Genomic DNA, 16,570 nt, shown 5'->3' on the forward strand with positions numbered 1-16,570 from the left:
AATTTTTTACTATGAAGATTTAAAGCTTTTAAAAGGGAGTTTTGGCTTCTCTAGCAGACCATGATGATTATTGTAGTAGGAATTGTATTCACACATAGCCTCCATTGTTGACCAAATCAACATTAACCCTCTTATTGTTTTCTAAAACTTGTCCAGCAGCTTTAATGGGGGAATAGGCAACTAGATGAATGAATTAAGGCTTGTACGTGGGAGCCATGTTAGATTGAATATATATATATATAATATTAGAGTCAATACCCAGCAGCATCAAGTGGGAATGCTAAGCAACTAGATGGATAAATTAAGGTTATATGTGGCTTCCAATATTAAATTGGATAGTTAAGTGAATAAATAGAGGATTTTGGATATAACAATTTTGTCTAGGATAAAACCGTTTAAGCATGAAAATAGATTTTTAAGTGGGAAATTGTGTATTGATGAACCTATTTTTGGTGTTGCTAGGTTCTAATTCTACAGATTTGTTGTGATTCAAGGGAGGTTGATTTCCTTTATTTTTGCAACTAAGAGGTAAGTGGTGTTTGCTAATTTTGGGGGTTTTCCCAAAACAATGTTTGATTATTAAACTATTCTATATCAAATAAATATGTTGATATTATATATAAATTGATACTTTATAAATGCTTGATTTGCACGTTGAATATTCATTTTACGAAAAACATGTGGGACAACCTAAATTTATTTAAACTTGTATGTGTGAATATATATTGATATTTTGAGAATTATGAATGGATTATTTATGTGAGCATCTTATATATGTTTTGAAAACCTATGGCAAGTCGTGATTAAAAAGCTCAGTATTGTGTTAGTCCTTAGCAAGGGACAATCATACTACAGCTAGTCCTTAGCAAGGGACGGTCTTAGAAAAGGGGACAGTGCACATTTGGTAGCTCCTTAGCAAGGGAGTATACTATTGAGGATCCAAAAAAGAAACTCCTTAGCAAGGGAGTGCACCTTTAGGTTCCAAAGGAACCATCCTTAAGAAAGGGAATGAAAAAGAGGTTCCAGTCCCAGAAAAGGGGATAGCACAACCTTGTCAACAGGGCATAAACGTTGACCACGAGTAAAGCCTAGGAAATTGTGTTTGTGATGGTATCGATATATATATACACTATGATGGCTCACTATATAAAGATTATTATTTCTTTTATATGAAATATTTGATAATAAAATACTGATGATGTATGAGTAATAAATTGTTTGTAAGAATTATTTTTTTAAAGGTTGTTCCCACATCCCAATGTTAGTGATTCCACTTATTGAGTTATCTCACCCCCCCCCCTTTATTTCCCTTTATAGATACGTTAGATGGATTATTGGAGTAGAGATTCCTGGAAGTCAGCAGTTACAAATTATTTTGTGGGACTGAAGATTTTATTTTTACTTTTATGATATTAAACATTGTACTGGAGAATTTTTTTGAGGATGTTTTAATTTTTGGTGGATTAGAGCTCTAACATTTGTGATGAAATTTTTATGTTACCGGATTCTTTTATTTAATATTTTTATGGATTTTTCAGTTTAAATAGAATTTTATTGCTTATGATTTTTGGGGCGTTACATAGGCTGTTTGGGAAACATTTTCTTGCAAATATAATCCTGCAATGTGTTTATTTTATATGTCAAGAGAGTAGGCTATAGAATATGAGAAGGACCAGGCATGTCCTTATCCTCCTGGAATTGTGTGCTTTATATTGTTTGCAAATATCATGAACTTATGTGAAGGATCTTTCCTTGAAATGGCTTTTAAGTTTTTACTACCTTTTAACCACCTATGGCATTGTGTTATCTCTTCAAAATATGGTGAGGGACAAGGGGGGTGGAGGACTAACATTTGTAGGAGGTCCTATGGGTGTGGCCTATGGAGTAGCATTAATGAAGGTTGGGAGAGCTTTTCTAAGCATTTGTCTTTTGTAGTGGGGAAAGGCACTCGTATCCGCTTTTGGCATGACAGGTGGATTGGTGACGATACTCTAAAAGGTCTCTATCTTGAGCTCTATGTGTGTTTAGCGGTCAAGGATGCCTATATCTCAGAGGTTTTGTGGATTCCAGAAGGGGGTAATGTTAGAGTGTGGAATTTAACGTTTTATAGAGCTTTTGAAGATTGGGAGTTGGCTGCTTCGTATTCTCTTCTTCGACTCATCCAAACTCGTATTCCTCAGGGTAGTAGGAGAGATACCCTTTATTGGCGGCTTAAAGGGGATAGTAAGTTTGACACTCGGTCTTATTACATTGCGATCCAAGGTGCTTCGAATTCTTGGCTTCCTTGGAGGGGGGTTTGGGAACCAAAGATCCCTAAGCGTGTGGCGTTCTTTCTGTGGTCTACTACTCATGGCCGAATCCTCACTTTGGATAATCTTATGCTTAAGAGACGCTCTTTGGCTAATAGGTTGTATGTGTTGCAGTGACGAGGAGTCGGTTAACTACCTTCTTCTCCATTACCTTGTTACCCATTCCCTATGGACTTGTTTGCTTTAAGCATTTGGTATCCTGTGGGTTATGCCAGGATCGGTGGCAGGTTTGTTATCTAGCTGGCATTAGTGGCATGGGAAGCATAAGTCGGACATATGGAATTTGGTTCCAAGGCGCTTAATGTGGACTGTGTGGTTGGAACGAAATCGTCGATCCTTTGAGGACAAAGAGAAGACGTTGGTTGAGTTAAAGCTTTTATGTCAGCGTAATCTTTTGGAGTGGTCTCGTTGTTGGGGTTATACTAATTGTTCTTCTCTATTTGAGTTCTTGTCCTCCCTTAGCTTAGTTTCCTGATAGCTTATTTCTAGTTGTTCATCATCATGAACTTCTTGTATGTCTTTTTTTTTTCTATCATTTATAAAAGCTTTCTGATTACCTATCAAAAAAAAAAACTATTGGTGTTATTACTTGTTAGTTTACTTAAATTGTTGGCCTGGATATCTTAATTTTTTCTTCACTTTTTTTTTTTTTTCATGTAGATATTGCTCATTGGATCACATTCCATACTTGGGAGGGTAGTTGTTGTGAATGCTAATTCTGATATGATTTGAAAGCGTGAAAGGCCATTGTTTTAAAGCTACATGTATCTCTATTGGCTCTGGCCGACTTCTGTTTTTTGCTTGGAGAGGTGTGCGTGCAAAAGAAGACTCAAAAAATTTTGGAAACCAACTTTGGCATATTAACTACTGTTGAAATGAAGATACAAGTCTAGAGTACCAAACGCAAAAGAAGACTGAGTGAGGCTGAAGAAGAAACGAGGTCGTTTTGTGTAAATGAGGACCTGATGGCACTTATTGACACAACTATGTTTTGCAATCTCTTTAGTACTTGTTTTAGTGAAACGCTTAGATAGATTAGTTCTAATTTCTGTTATGAATTAAGTCCATTTGTTAGCTTGTAATTAGTGGTTAGATTAAAATAGTTTTCCCGCTTAATCAAGGAAGTTAGTTAGTTTTTCTTATTTCTTTTCCATATTTTGTATATAAGGGATTAGATTTTTTCTATCTATTCTCAGTTGCTTGTAATCACTTTTACTCATCAATAAGAAAACTAAGTTCTATTTAGTTTTCTTCATCTTTAAAAGTTTTGAGTTTTTACAACTCCTGGATAAGCAGAGTGTTATAGCAAATTCAATTTGTAAAAGAGGCTCTACCTCTCTCTTTGGGCTCTACCTCTAAATGTGGAATATTTAGAGGAGGCTAAACCCTAGACTAATCATACATTTCACCATGGTTACAAGACTTGCTTTACAAGTATAATACTTTGCTTGCACATCAAGTAGAAGTAGGATTGGGGCCTTGACTTGGATTGGGCTTGTTATATTTAACAACATAAATTTTATGTAAAAATAAAAAAAATGTTTTTAACGCCTTTTTGTTTGTTTAGGAATCCATATGTCATTGGTACATCTGTAGTTGCTATCAAATACAAGGATGGAATTCTTATGGCTGCTGACATGGGAGGTTAGATACTAAATCAGTTCATAATTAATTGCAATTTCATATATTCATTTTGTTTCTTCTATTTATGACTTGATTGATATCGATCTTGGACCCCTTTGGCTGCTGAGAAATTTAAGAAAATGAATAAAAGAAAAGGAAAAAAAAAAAAAAAGAACAAGAATATAGTTTTGGTTTTGGTTTTGGTTTTATATTCACAAAGGCAAATTTGCTATTTATTTTCTATTTTTGACATGGTTAATGCAGTTGCAAAATGCGTGAAACATGTCAAATCAAAGAATGAATGCTAGCCAAAGATGGTTACATTTTGCTTAGTGGCTGATTTCTCACTTTCCTTCACTGGGACTTTTTTATTTTTATTGTATTTTTTTTAAAGATTTCCATTAATTGCTTCTCTTGAAAGACAAGTTTTCTGCTAATTTTTAAGCGTTCCTCTTGTATAATCATGGTGTACTTTGGAGACATGCCCCTTTTGGTCTTTTTTTAATGAAGTTATGTTACTTGAATTTATTAAGTCTTTGATTTCCCTGTTCGACCATAGTTTTTTTTTTTTTTTTTTACCTTGTGGCTGACCATTCCATATTGGTGGATTTTATTATTATTATTTAGTGCTTTCTTTCCAGTTTTGTAAATACTATCATCTATGGTATGCGTAGTGTGCAACAGATAACTTCAAAGGAGTGGCAATGTAGCACACACTCCAAAGTTTCAGCAATTCATTTGGGAATCAGGGTTGGGGTGGTTGTACATTGTGTTTGCTGATTTGAGGGCAACTAATTCTTCTGCCTTAGATCCCAGATATGCTCATGGCAATTTATTTTCTGTCTGAATCATATGGCAATTTGTTTACTTGTTAGAGTAGTGACTAGATGTGTTCTATCACCCATGGTTACCATCATCTACCGTCAACTCTTTTCTTCCTGTTTTGGTTTTTCTATACTGCCTGAGGTGCATCTTTATTTGTGAGATATATTGTATTGCTCCTGACCCGGAATTGCTATTAACTTGTTCCAGAACTTCTGATTTTGGATGTCATGACTTGTTAGAAACATTTTAGGATATGCACTTTTTCGTGCTCATCTATAACAACGAGATACTTTTCTATTGGTTTTTCATTATCATGTATGTATTAATTGGCAGGTTCTTATGGATATACCCTGGGATACAAGAGTGTTGAGCGATTGAAGCCAGTTGGAAAACATTCTCTTCTTGGTGCAAGTGGAGAAATTAGTGATTTTCAGGAGATTCTACGTTAACTTGATGAGCTAATGTAAGCAGGTTGTTTTACGAGGAAAAAAGTACTTGGAAAGTAGCAAAAGCTGGAACATCACAATTTTTGTCCCTTCCTTGTTATCTTTTCTGGGTATTTGTGTTTGCTTGTATTGTTTTCTACTTCTTGCTAAGTGATTGTTGGTGTCGGGGATTATTTTTGCAGTCTTTATGACAACATGTGGGATGACTTGAACTCTTTAGGTCCTAAAGAGGTGCACAGCTATTTAACCCGAGTGATGTATAATAGGCGTAACAAGTTCAATCCACTATGGAATTCACTTATACTTGGTGGAGTGAAAAATGGACAGAAATACCTTGGCATGGTAAACCTCAACTATACCTTTTATTTGTTGCAGAACTGTAAGCAATTTGCATTTAAGGATATTAATCAATCTGTAATTTGTGATTCTTATCCAGGTCAGCATGATAGGCGTAAATTTTGAGGACAACCATGTGGCCACTGGATTTGGGAATCACCTTGCAAGGCCAATTCTTCGTGATGAGTGGCATGATAACTTGAGCTTTGAGGATGGTGCTAAGTTGCTGGAGAAATGCATGCGTGTACTCCTATATCGTGATACTACTGCTGTCAACAAGCTCCAGGTTTGGTTCCTCATTATTGTTCACCTAATGGTTTCTGTTACATACCAAAACTCTTAGTATATAAGTAATGGGCTATGCAACGATATAGCATGTAACATACTGAATCTTTTTCTAGTTGTTTGACCTGTCAGCGAAGCGAAGATTGTAGTTTCACTGGTTTCCACAACTTCTCTGCATGCTTTGTTGTTTCTTTCTTATTCTTCTTCTTCTCTCTCTATTTGGTTTATGCTCATCAAATTTTTGATCATTTTGTGTCCACTTTTTGGGGTGAAATTTGTATATATTCCACACAATTTTGAATCATTTAGTTTTATTATTCTCTGAAATTATGACTTTAACTTTGTTATTTTCTTCCTATCATCTCTATTTGTTAATTCATAAAATTGGATATCTTTGTGATTATTTTTTCTTGAAATTTTAGATGATTTTTAAATCCCGTCTCAAATACCCTCTCTGCCAATGAGCTCTAGATCACATGGTACTTCCTTCTGCCATAAGAATGACTGAAGGGAAAGGTCATAGGTTCAAAACCCAATAGAGTGCTTTTGTAACTTACAAATAAATAAAAAATATAACATTTCTCTCTTTTTCTTGTTGTGTTTGTCTGTATACATGTGTGCCTTCATGCATGTAGGCAATCATGAGAATTCTGCCAACCTGAAAAAAGAGGTGCAGGGGTGGGGGTTGGGGGGAGGGGAAGTGTTTACTGAATGTTCTACAGTGACCCCAATATGGTTCAAAACGTCCAAATTGGATTTTCAAATAGATGGTCAATAATGAGGGTAGACATTGGAATCCTCAATTCCTTCAGCCTTTCCAGGATTTGAGATTCTTTATCTTAACCTGCCTTCCTTTTCTGGTCCTGATAGAGCAGTGTAGATGCCAGTAAAGAAATGCAGTATTTAAGGTTTGATTGCACTATGATGCCCTTAGGAATTATACAGGAATTTGCACCCTTCCTTGGAAGAGCATCTGAAGGGCCAAGGTCCATGGAAGGTGGTGTTCTTCGGGTGGACTACACAGCTCTTGGAAAAATCCCAACTGTTGACAACCTTCTGAGAGGTATAAATTGATAGTTGATTGGTGTTGTATGTGCAACCATAGTGGGGAATTTATTGATCACCTGCTTCTTCATTGCTGTGCGGCATCAGACATTTGATCTTGTGTCCTCACTCTGTTTGAGCTAAGTCAGGTGATGCCCAAATCTGTAGTTGAGAGCTGCTGCAATTTTGGCAAGGTTAGTTTCAGCGGAATCAGCACTCTGCACTAAAGAGAAGCTAAGGTGCAGAATCAGCACTATAGAGCAGCTAAGGTGCAGCAAGCTTTGCCCTTATGCATCATGTGGAATCTATGGCTTGAGAGGAACAAGTGGGTCTTTGATGGAGGAGCATCCTTATGTACTCACAGCATATTTTGCACACTTTGTTTGATTGGATGCTTACCTTAGGCGGTGTCCTTTCCATGTCTTTTGTTGATTTTTTTTACTCCCTTTATTTTTTATTTGTATTCTTTGAAGTTGTACACATCATAATATGCATCTTCCCACTTCATTTTCTAATAAAACTTTTACCTATCAAAAAACGAGATGGTCAGTAATAATTTCATTGTCCTATTATCATCCAAGGCTGGTCATTTGAAGTAGGCATTCCTAGCTGCTTTATTATTTCATTGTTTGATTAGATGCGTGACTTAGGCAGAGTCCTTTCCATGCCCTTTGTTTACTCCCTTTATATGTGACCAGAAGGTTGCGCACGCGTTGCACGGATAATGCTGTAAGCTTTTATGTAAAATAGTTTTTAGAATTTTTTTACATATATTATAGCATAAATGGTGAATATTTTCATTGCTAAAATCACCTACAATAATAGTATAAACTTCGGAGCATGTAAGCATATTTTGTTGCATACCATCTATTGATCGTAAACCAATTAATTGCAAGCATGCATTATGCATATCAAACTCCTTCAACCTATCCCTTGTCATACGAAATGACTAACTAAGGAGTTGATTTTATGATGCATCTTCAATAATATTTTAACTATAGCAGTACTAAGTTTGCATAGTGATTCATGTCTAGGCAAAGCAACAAACACACTTTGATATTGTCAAGGCTCTTGCGAGCAGCCATACATGAGACTTGACCAATAAATAAATAAATAAAGCAAATAGTTTCAATGATGGTTGAGGTAGACATGATTCAACATATTTAACAATTTTTTTAACAAAGGTGTACCGGTATAATATATTTAGCAATTTTTTAATACCATTTTGAGTTTATATAGATTCTAGGCTAACCTTCAATTAATGGAGACACCACATAATTTTTTCTGTCCACTTAGTTCTTAATTTGTACCTTTGCAATTCTATTGTTTCTTTCTTTGTTCTTATTTTTAACAATTGATTTTCTATCATTTAGTAGGACATAGAATATGTGTAGATTGTGGAGATTATTTTAAAACTTTGCTACCAAATAATACTTAACCCCTCAATAGGTAAAATAAAATTATTCACCTAAAAATAATAACAACTTTCTTACCCGTAGCTAATTTAAGTTGTTTCACTCATGTCAACTATATAGGCTGCTACATCATACAACCAAATAAAAATTATAAATTTTCTGTCAAGCATTTTATCAAACACTATGGATTCAAAATAAAATATATAATTACTCTTGGGCACTTTGCACTTCAAATCCCACAAAAGTTTTGCCTCCATTGGTGCTTTGAATGTGACCCAATCCATATAGATACATGAGTTTGTGCTCCGACTACATGTGGCATGGAGGAGCTTGATTTATTGATTAAGCTTCTTCCTCATTGATCTTTCTACCTACCTAACAAAACTAGATTATTTACTCAACCTGTCTTTGCCTTAGGGTCTAAATAGTACCTAATTTTCTTAATCACATCCTCATGTAACATATTTAAATCACTCACCAAAAGCCAAATCATAAATTACAAAAACGGTGTGGCTCAGTAAAAATCTTAATCAGTAAACAATTCAAATGAAAAGAAACAAACCACCATCTAGTTTGATTATCAAAAACCCATTACCAAACAACAGTAAAGAATGAACAAATTGAGTATTAGTATTTTGTACCTCTTAGGACTTAGATACTGAAGAACGGTTTGATAAATTAGGAGCCGATGGCTTTTTCTCCTTGCATTTAGTGACTTTAGTCCTTGGCCAAAATAGGTAAAGTTGAAGCTTCAATCTCCTTGAGTCTATCGTCTCTCAAACATTGCAAACTGCAAACTCAATATCCCAAATAAAATTTTGAAAAAAAAAATGAAAGAAAGAATTAAAGAGAGAGAGAGCGAGTTGGCAATATTTATTTACAGACACTAAGAAATGAGCTTTTGTCCATGAACTCATAAAGGAATCGTTGATCCATGATCAATATATAATTTTCAAAAGAAACAGGCACGTAGTGTGCGTTTAATTGAAAGGGGAAGGGAAAGAGTCTTTTTTGTTTTTGTTTTTGCTAGAAGAAGTGAAGAGTTAATAGACAGAGAAAGAACTGAAGAGTTAAGATAGAGAATGAGTGAAATTTAAAAATTTAAAGATGGGTTTGATCTCATTGGAAATTACTTGAAAAGTATAATATTATTGTAAAGGTGTAATAGTGCAAAGCTTGGTCTCACTTTGTCAGGTGCTTATCCATAGTGTGTATTTAAATTTGAATGGAGAAGTGAAAGTTTTTTTTTTTTTTTGTCTGGAAGAAGTGAAGAGTCTTTTTTTTTTCTTTTTTCTTTTTGTAATGTTAGGAGAGAGGAAGAAGTGAATTGATTTGTGATGAAGCAATAAGTGCTAAACATAAAAGCTACATTGTTTTAATTTTTGAGGTTAGAAAAAATCGTTTCATAATAAAGAGAATTGCAAAAAACTCATATAGAGCGCCACATGGCAGAACCTCATGCACTCTCGCATGAGGTCTCTGCTTTTATATATATATATATATATATATATATATATATATATATATATATATATATATATATATATATTTGTATTCTTTGAAGAGGGTTTGTACTTCGTACACATTGTTTTATGTCTCACTCCCTTTTCCTTTTCTAATAAAACTTGTAATTATGAAAGATGGTTAATAATAATTAATTGTCTTATTATTAATTATTATCCAAGGCTGGCGACTTGAAGTAGGCATGTCCCTATTAGCTTTATAATTTCTCATTATTCTACAAAAAAGTTTTTCATTGCTAAGACACAAAATAACAATTGTTGAAAGGGAACAATATCATGAGTGCAAGTTTTAAGCGGCTGAGAAGTTAAGAATGGAAAAGAAACAATAAACTTCTAGGAATCACACGTCAGTTTATAAACCTCTTGTAGTAAAAAAGTTATAATACCCCTAATATATCTTGTTTTATTTGCTGAATGTTTTCAAGTATTTCCATATCTTACCATTCTATTTGAATTTGACATGATTATAAGCTACTGCACAAGCAGGCGCATATATGTACCCAACATAGTGTGCTTTGTGGAGGTGGCCTGAATATGAATCAGATCAGCTTGTTTCTTATAATTGCTGTACTTCAATTACCTTTTTTATTTATTTTTTATTTTTATAATTTAGTTCTAGATGGAAGCCTGGTTTTCTAGTTTTCCGTAAATAATCAATTAATATGCCTGAAATTTTGATTTCACAGATAGCAAAAATCACTGAAGAAAGTGTAACCATTTCTCAGCCATACTCACTGAAGACTTTCTGGGGTTACTCTGCTTTCCAGAATCTAACAGTAGGTGATGAAGGGTCATGGTAATCGACCATGACCAAGTAGGAGTATAATTGAGATGTGACACATGTTTATGTTTGCTCAAACTATGAACTTGTAAGGGTGTTGATAATTTTTGTTTCAGGCTTGATATGGTGACTGGTTGGGCAGTGACAACAATGGAGTAATCAAATAAATTTGAACTATACATGCCAATCACTGTTTGGTTCCCTCTTTTTTTGGTTGTTATAACATCCCCTATTAGCTCTTTGCCTTTAGGAGAGTGTTTTTTGCATGTTACCAATATTTAAATGATGGGTGTAATTTTAAGTAAATAGAACCTGTGCAAGGTGTACCATAGATGCAACTTGTTTAAGCCGAATCAGGTTAGAGATCAGATCAAGTCGAACTTGGCCAAATGTTTAAATTAAAACTCTCAGCTCTTAAGTTAACCTTGCCTATCTGTGCTTGGTCTCAAATTGGCATGTCAAGCTGGGGCAACTTAGGTGTTTTGGATCAAGTTCATGTGTTTGTATATGCTTGTATGAATGCAAGGATGTGCCTGTTTGTGTGGCTTAGAGTTTCAGGTTGGGTCCAACTTCTCAGATGACCTCTTTGATGATCATCAGGTAAGGGTAAACTCCTAACATCATACAGGAGTTTGCTTCAAAGAGTAATTAAATGCATCTGTCATCTTTCTGTGAAACACTGAATGGCTCATTGGTAGTCAATTCTAGGCCTAATTTTCTTTCTTTTTTGGGCCTCTATGAGTGATGACTCAAAAAGTATATTCATCTAGGTTTTATATTCAGCATTGTAATTAAAAGCCATTGGAGGGTGTTGTCTTGTTCACAAAATATGTCCAATCCTCTGAAGTTATAGAAGGGGCCACATTCTAACTTCGTGTAATGTGAGAAGTGGAATTAAGATGGAACATGTGAACAGTTTTAATTTGAGCAAGCTCATTTTATTTTGTTTTGCTTTTAGGCTTGAGAACTCTTCCCCTTCCTCACAACCCTAGCCTCCCACAGGTTGATCTTGGACCTTCCACAAGGGCTTATCATACCTTTATATTCAGGTACCTTGATATTTATTGGGCTGTCTCTTCATCCCATTTGTTCAACCATGCTGTCACTCCCATATAGAACTTTTAGAGCTCGAGTTATATTCAGTAGTAAGTATTAAGATAGAATTTCTAGGTTAATTTTCATCTTTTTCATTGATAATTCAATAGTTACAACTTACAACAACAGGCTCGAGAGATTTGAACACTAGGGACATTTTTATGGAGTTGAGTTACAAGATTCTTGACAAAATCTTTATCATCCTTGAGCATTACTTTCTCAAGATATTGTGAACTATTATGACATGTAAGTTAGATTTAAAACCATTAAAAGATGATTTTTGACTTGAAGAAATGTGTTATGTAATGGGCCAACAACATAGGCTCATAGCAGAGATGATCGATTCACATAGGCCTCCTTTTTTATTCAGCACAAGTCTTCGGATGAGTGGATCATATTGGTTCTTTTCATGCTAGATGGTTTAGATGTTAAGCCTCTGATTCGAACTCACAGGCCCATGTAAACTATAACAACAAAGTGACCTTGGTTCTTGATAGCCTTTAAATTAGTACGGCCACTAATCTAATTTAATTTTTTAGAGGTCTCTTTTCTCCACAAAAAAATAAAAAAATACTGCCTCTTATTCAATTAAACAGCACAAGTTAATGTAATTTTTTTGTTCATGGATATCATTTTTCACTTTTAATTGAATTAATACCTGATTCTCAACAACAAAAAAAAAGATTAATACCTAAAAATTTCACCGTTAGGAATTTTTCGTTTTCACTTATTAGTGGGCACACCAAGTTTTTTTAGAATCTATTTATTATTTAATCTATATCTTTTATGTTTTTTTTAATCTAATTTAAAAGATCTGAAATGGTGAATATTTTAAAGAAAAAGTAGTTTTTAATCTCTAAAATTCTTGATATTTTGTAAAATGGAGGATACAATTTAATCTAGTCAAATCCACATCTAAAGGAAATTTATTCAATAGTATAACTTGAAGTTAATCCCACTATTATTATTATTATTATTATTATTATTATTATTATTATTATTATTATTATTATTAGAGTTATTCTAATTAAAAGATTTTGGGCATAGTGCATGGTTCATTTTTGCTTATTAGGCATATTAAATTTTTATTTATTATTTAAATCACAAGTTTATGTTTTTATTTAACTCAACTAGTTAGCACTCATAGTATTTAATACAAGAAAATAATAATATAAAATCCTCATTTAAAGTAAACTTGAACATGAACCTAACCCTTGTTATTATACATACATACATACATACATATATATATATATATATGTATATATATATATATATATATATATATATATATATATATATATTGATCAAAGTGTAAGATCTATTCACAATTGAAAAAAGAAAAGCTCCACTAAGATGGATGAGTGTAAAATTAAGTTCTTTATTAACCAACTATGTAAGCAATTACGCAATAGTGTCAGTAGTTATAATTTTATGGCTATTTTATGGAAAATGAGCATGGAATTTGACTGGCTCAATCATAGGTTGGATCATGGATGACATCTTTGAGGAAAGAAAGTCATAAGACAGTCTTTGGCGTTGAAGAAGGCCAATAATAAAATTTGTAAGTCAACAAGGAGACAGAGTAAGAGTTGTTAGTTAGGCTATGAGATAGAGTTGGTAGATAGAGTTGGTAGCACTTGAAGAAATAAGTCTGTTTCATATAAGACATGTTCAATTTGATTTAGGATACTTGCTTAAAAATTTGGATCAGTTTGACTGAGGATACTTAACAATTTAGATCGGTTTGACCAAGGATAAGTTGGCTGTAGCATATGCTGAGGCTAATATGATTAAAGTAATGTTAGGAACATAACATCATTCATAATTGCTAATATGACCTGTTGTGATTCGAGCAACAAATTATGTTAGCCCTTTTGAAAAATATTATGCCCCTAGGGATATTGACAGGATTAATGCAACAATCTTTGTTGCCAAGGCCAACGTAAGATGCTTTTTCCGGCGGTCTTTGGTGGATCTCTCTCTCTCTCTCTCTCTCTCTCTCTCTCTCTCTCTCTCTCTCTCTCTCTCTCTCTCTCTCTCTCTCTCTCAATTGCTTTAGTTATACTTTTGTATCAACATCTTTGGAGCAACTACTGCTCTTGTGTTGAAGATTCATTGATCAAGTTGTTTTATATCAGTAGAAGACTAGAAGTGTAGAACCACAACACAAATAATCATATGTTTTTCTTTCTTTTTCCTTTTTTTGAAGCATATTTAATCTTCAGTTAGAAATTCCTTCTGTTCAATAATTAAAGACTTAAATAACAGCAATTTGAAATTCCTTCCGTTAGATTGATTTGCATGAGAACCAGCTTTAGCCCATTTAGCCACAATTTTGCTCATACTCTCTCTATATGTATTTTGTTATATTTGTTTTTGCTCTAGTCTAAGAGCTATTAACAGTTGAAAAAGAAAAGTCTCACTAGGATGGATGAGTGTAAAATTAAGTTATATATTAACCATCTTTATTAAGCATTTACGCAACGATGTCAGTATTTATAATTTTATGGATAGTGAGCATGGAAGTTGACCGGCTCAATCATAGGTTGCGATCTTTGAGGAAGCAAGTCATAAGGCAACCTTACGTTGAAGGAGGCCAATAATCTAGAAAGCATGGACGCGGCTGGGAGGGTGCCGCACCCAAGTCCTACGCTGCCCGACGCGGTTGCCTGCGCGTCAGTGCCACGTCTGAGTTTTTTTTTTTTTTTTTTTCACTGATTCGCGCCGACTCGGCTTGATTCGCGCTGAACCGGGCAGATTCGGCCAGAATCGGGTCGTATCAGCCGGCGACCGAAACGGCCGAAACATATCGAAACGGCCGAAATCGGCCTTGAATCTCGCCGGAACAACCAAAATCGGCTTTGAATGAGGCCCAAACACCCTAAATTTGTCCTTCCTCAATTTATTTTGAATATTTGTTGCTTCTTTTTGTGTTTTCTTTTTGGTTTTGTGTTTCTTGCCTTCTTCTTTCTTTGTTTTGTGAATCAAGGCATAGTAATATGTTTTTTAAGAATATTTTAATTGTAAAAATATATAGAAAATATAAATAAAAATATTTTTAATAATTTTTTAATTGCCGAGTCCCACACCCACACCCGCACCCGCACCCGAGTCCCAAAACGCACCCGTGCTTCATAGCCGATAATAAAATTGTTCAAGTCAATAAGGAGACAGAGAGGAAGAGTTGGAAGCTATGGCACTGAGTTGGTGGCACTTGAAGAAATAAGTCTGTTTGATCAGTTTTGACTTAGGACACTTGCTTAAAAAATTTGATCAATTTGACTGGGGACACTTAAAAATTTAGATCAGCAGCTTGACCCAAGATAAGGTGGCTGTCGCAAATGCTGAGGCTAATATGATTAGACTAATATTAGGGATATAACACCTTTCATAATTGTTGGTATGATATGTTGTGACCCGAGCAATAAATCATGTTATTAGTGAAGAAAAATATTATGACCCTAAAGAAATTGATAGCATTATTGCAACAGTCTCTATTACTAAGGCCAGAATAAGATGCTCTCTCTCTCTCTCTCTCTCTCTCTCTCTCTCTCTCTCTCTCTCTCTCTCTCTCTCTCTCATATTTTCTAAATTGCTTTAGTTATACTTTTTTATTAACAATTTTTATTTTTATGGAAACGGGAGGTCTTATTTATAAGATTAAAGTTTATACATCACCAACATTCAGCCATCAGGTACAAAGTCTATTAGTTCCAAGGCTTGCCAAATCCCTTACAAAACACACATACAAAACTAGGACAGGTACTATATACAGACAAAAGGTTTTGCTAGTGAGCTCCTCGCTTCGCCAAGGCATCCACACAATCATTAGCTTCATGGTAGGCATGAAGCACTTGTACCTCCCAGTCCCGGTCCATGAGGTTCATGCAATCACAAATTAAAGGCATTATATTAGTAGGATAAGTTGCAGTTTTATCTTTTATCCATGATAGCACTACACTAGAATCAAGTTCAAGCTGTATAAACTTAAATCCCATATCCCAAGCTATTGCCAAACCCTGTCGGACAGCTGCCAACTCAACCATGTTATTTGATGCGAGTCCCAAATGAAGGGAGAAACCAGAGATCCATCCACCCGAGTGATACAGTAAGATGCCCCCTACACCAGCTAATCATGGGTTATCTAGCGCACTACCATCAGTATTAACAATTTTGGAGCAACTAATGTTCTTGACGTCTAGAAGATTCATTGATCAGGTTGTTTTATTAATATCAATAGAAGTGTGTAACCACAGCACAATTAATCATATAGTTTTTATTTTTTATTTTTTTAATTTGAAGCATATTTATGTTTAAATAAATTAGAGACTTAACTATCTGCAGTGTGATTTCACTTTCTGGTTGATATCTCATATTTGGCACTTTCAAAGTTTGCCACCAGATACAACTTCAAAGTTATTCTAATAAAATATTAATATACCGGAGCCAATGGACTAAGCGTGATGTAGCGGAAGCTACAAGAAAATAAACATGTTTTCTGAATGAAAAAAAAAAAACCAAGCACGTTAGCTTCTAAATGAAAACCTCAAATCCACAAGGGTCCCTTGAATTCACAAGGTGATAAAGTTTTGGAATCTACCAAAGATAAATAGACAAAGTTTGTATTTTTTTAATATAAAAAATTGAACTGCCCTAGAGGCTACAATATGTTTAAATAGTAAAAAGAAACCTTATGGTGTCTAGGAAAACACCCATAAACCCTAATTTGCACTAATCACGTAATTAGGTAGCAAATAGTAATTTTGCCAAAAATAGCAAAATTTAGATAATTGAGAAAATTGAAATACTATCTGTAAGAAATATTCCAAAACAGATGGGACCTTATTCAAACTTTTAAAATAAAAATTATTAAGGAAAAACAAAT

The 16,570-nt window shown here is 34.3% G+C and overlaps 1 pseudogene; it reads left to right on the top strand.

The window, feature by feature from the left end:
* The first annotated feature begins 3,847 nt into the window (after nucleotides 1-3,847).
* On the top strand, nucleotides 3,848-10,606 carry LOC142613548 (proteasome subunit beta type-4-like; annotated as a pseudogene).
* The last annotated feature ends 5,964 nt before the right edge of the window (nucleotides 10,607-16,570 follow it).

This window comes from Castanea sativa, chromosome 10 (assembly GCF_040712315.1).
Source record: "Castanea sativa cultivar Marrone di Chiusa Pesio chromosome 10, ASM4071231v1".
Classification (NCBI taxonomy): Eukaryota; Viridiplantae; Streptophyta; class Magnoliopsida; order Fagales; family Fagaceae; genus Castanea; species Castanea sativa.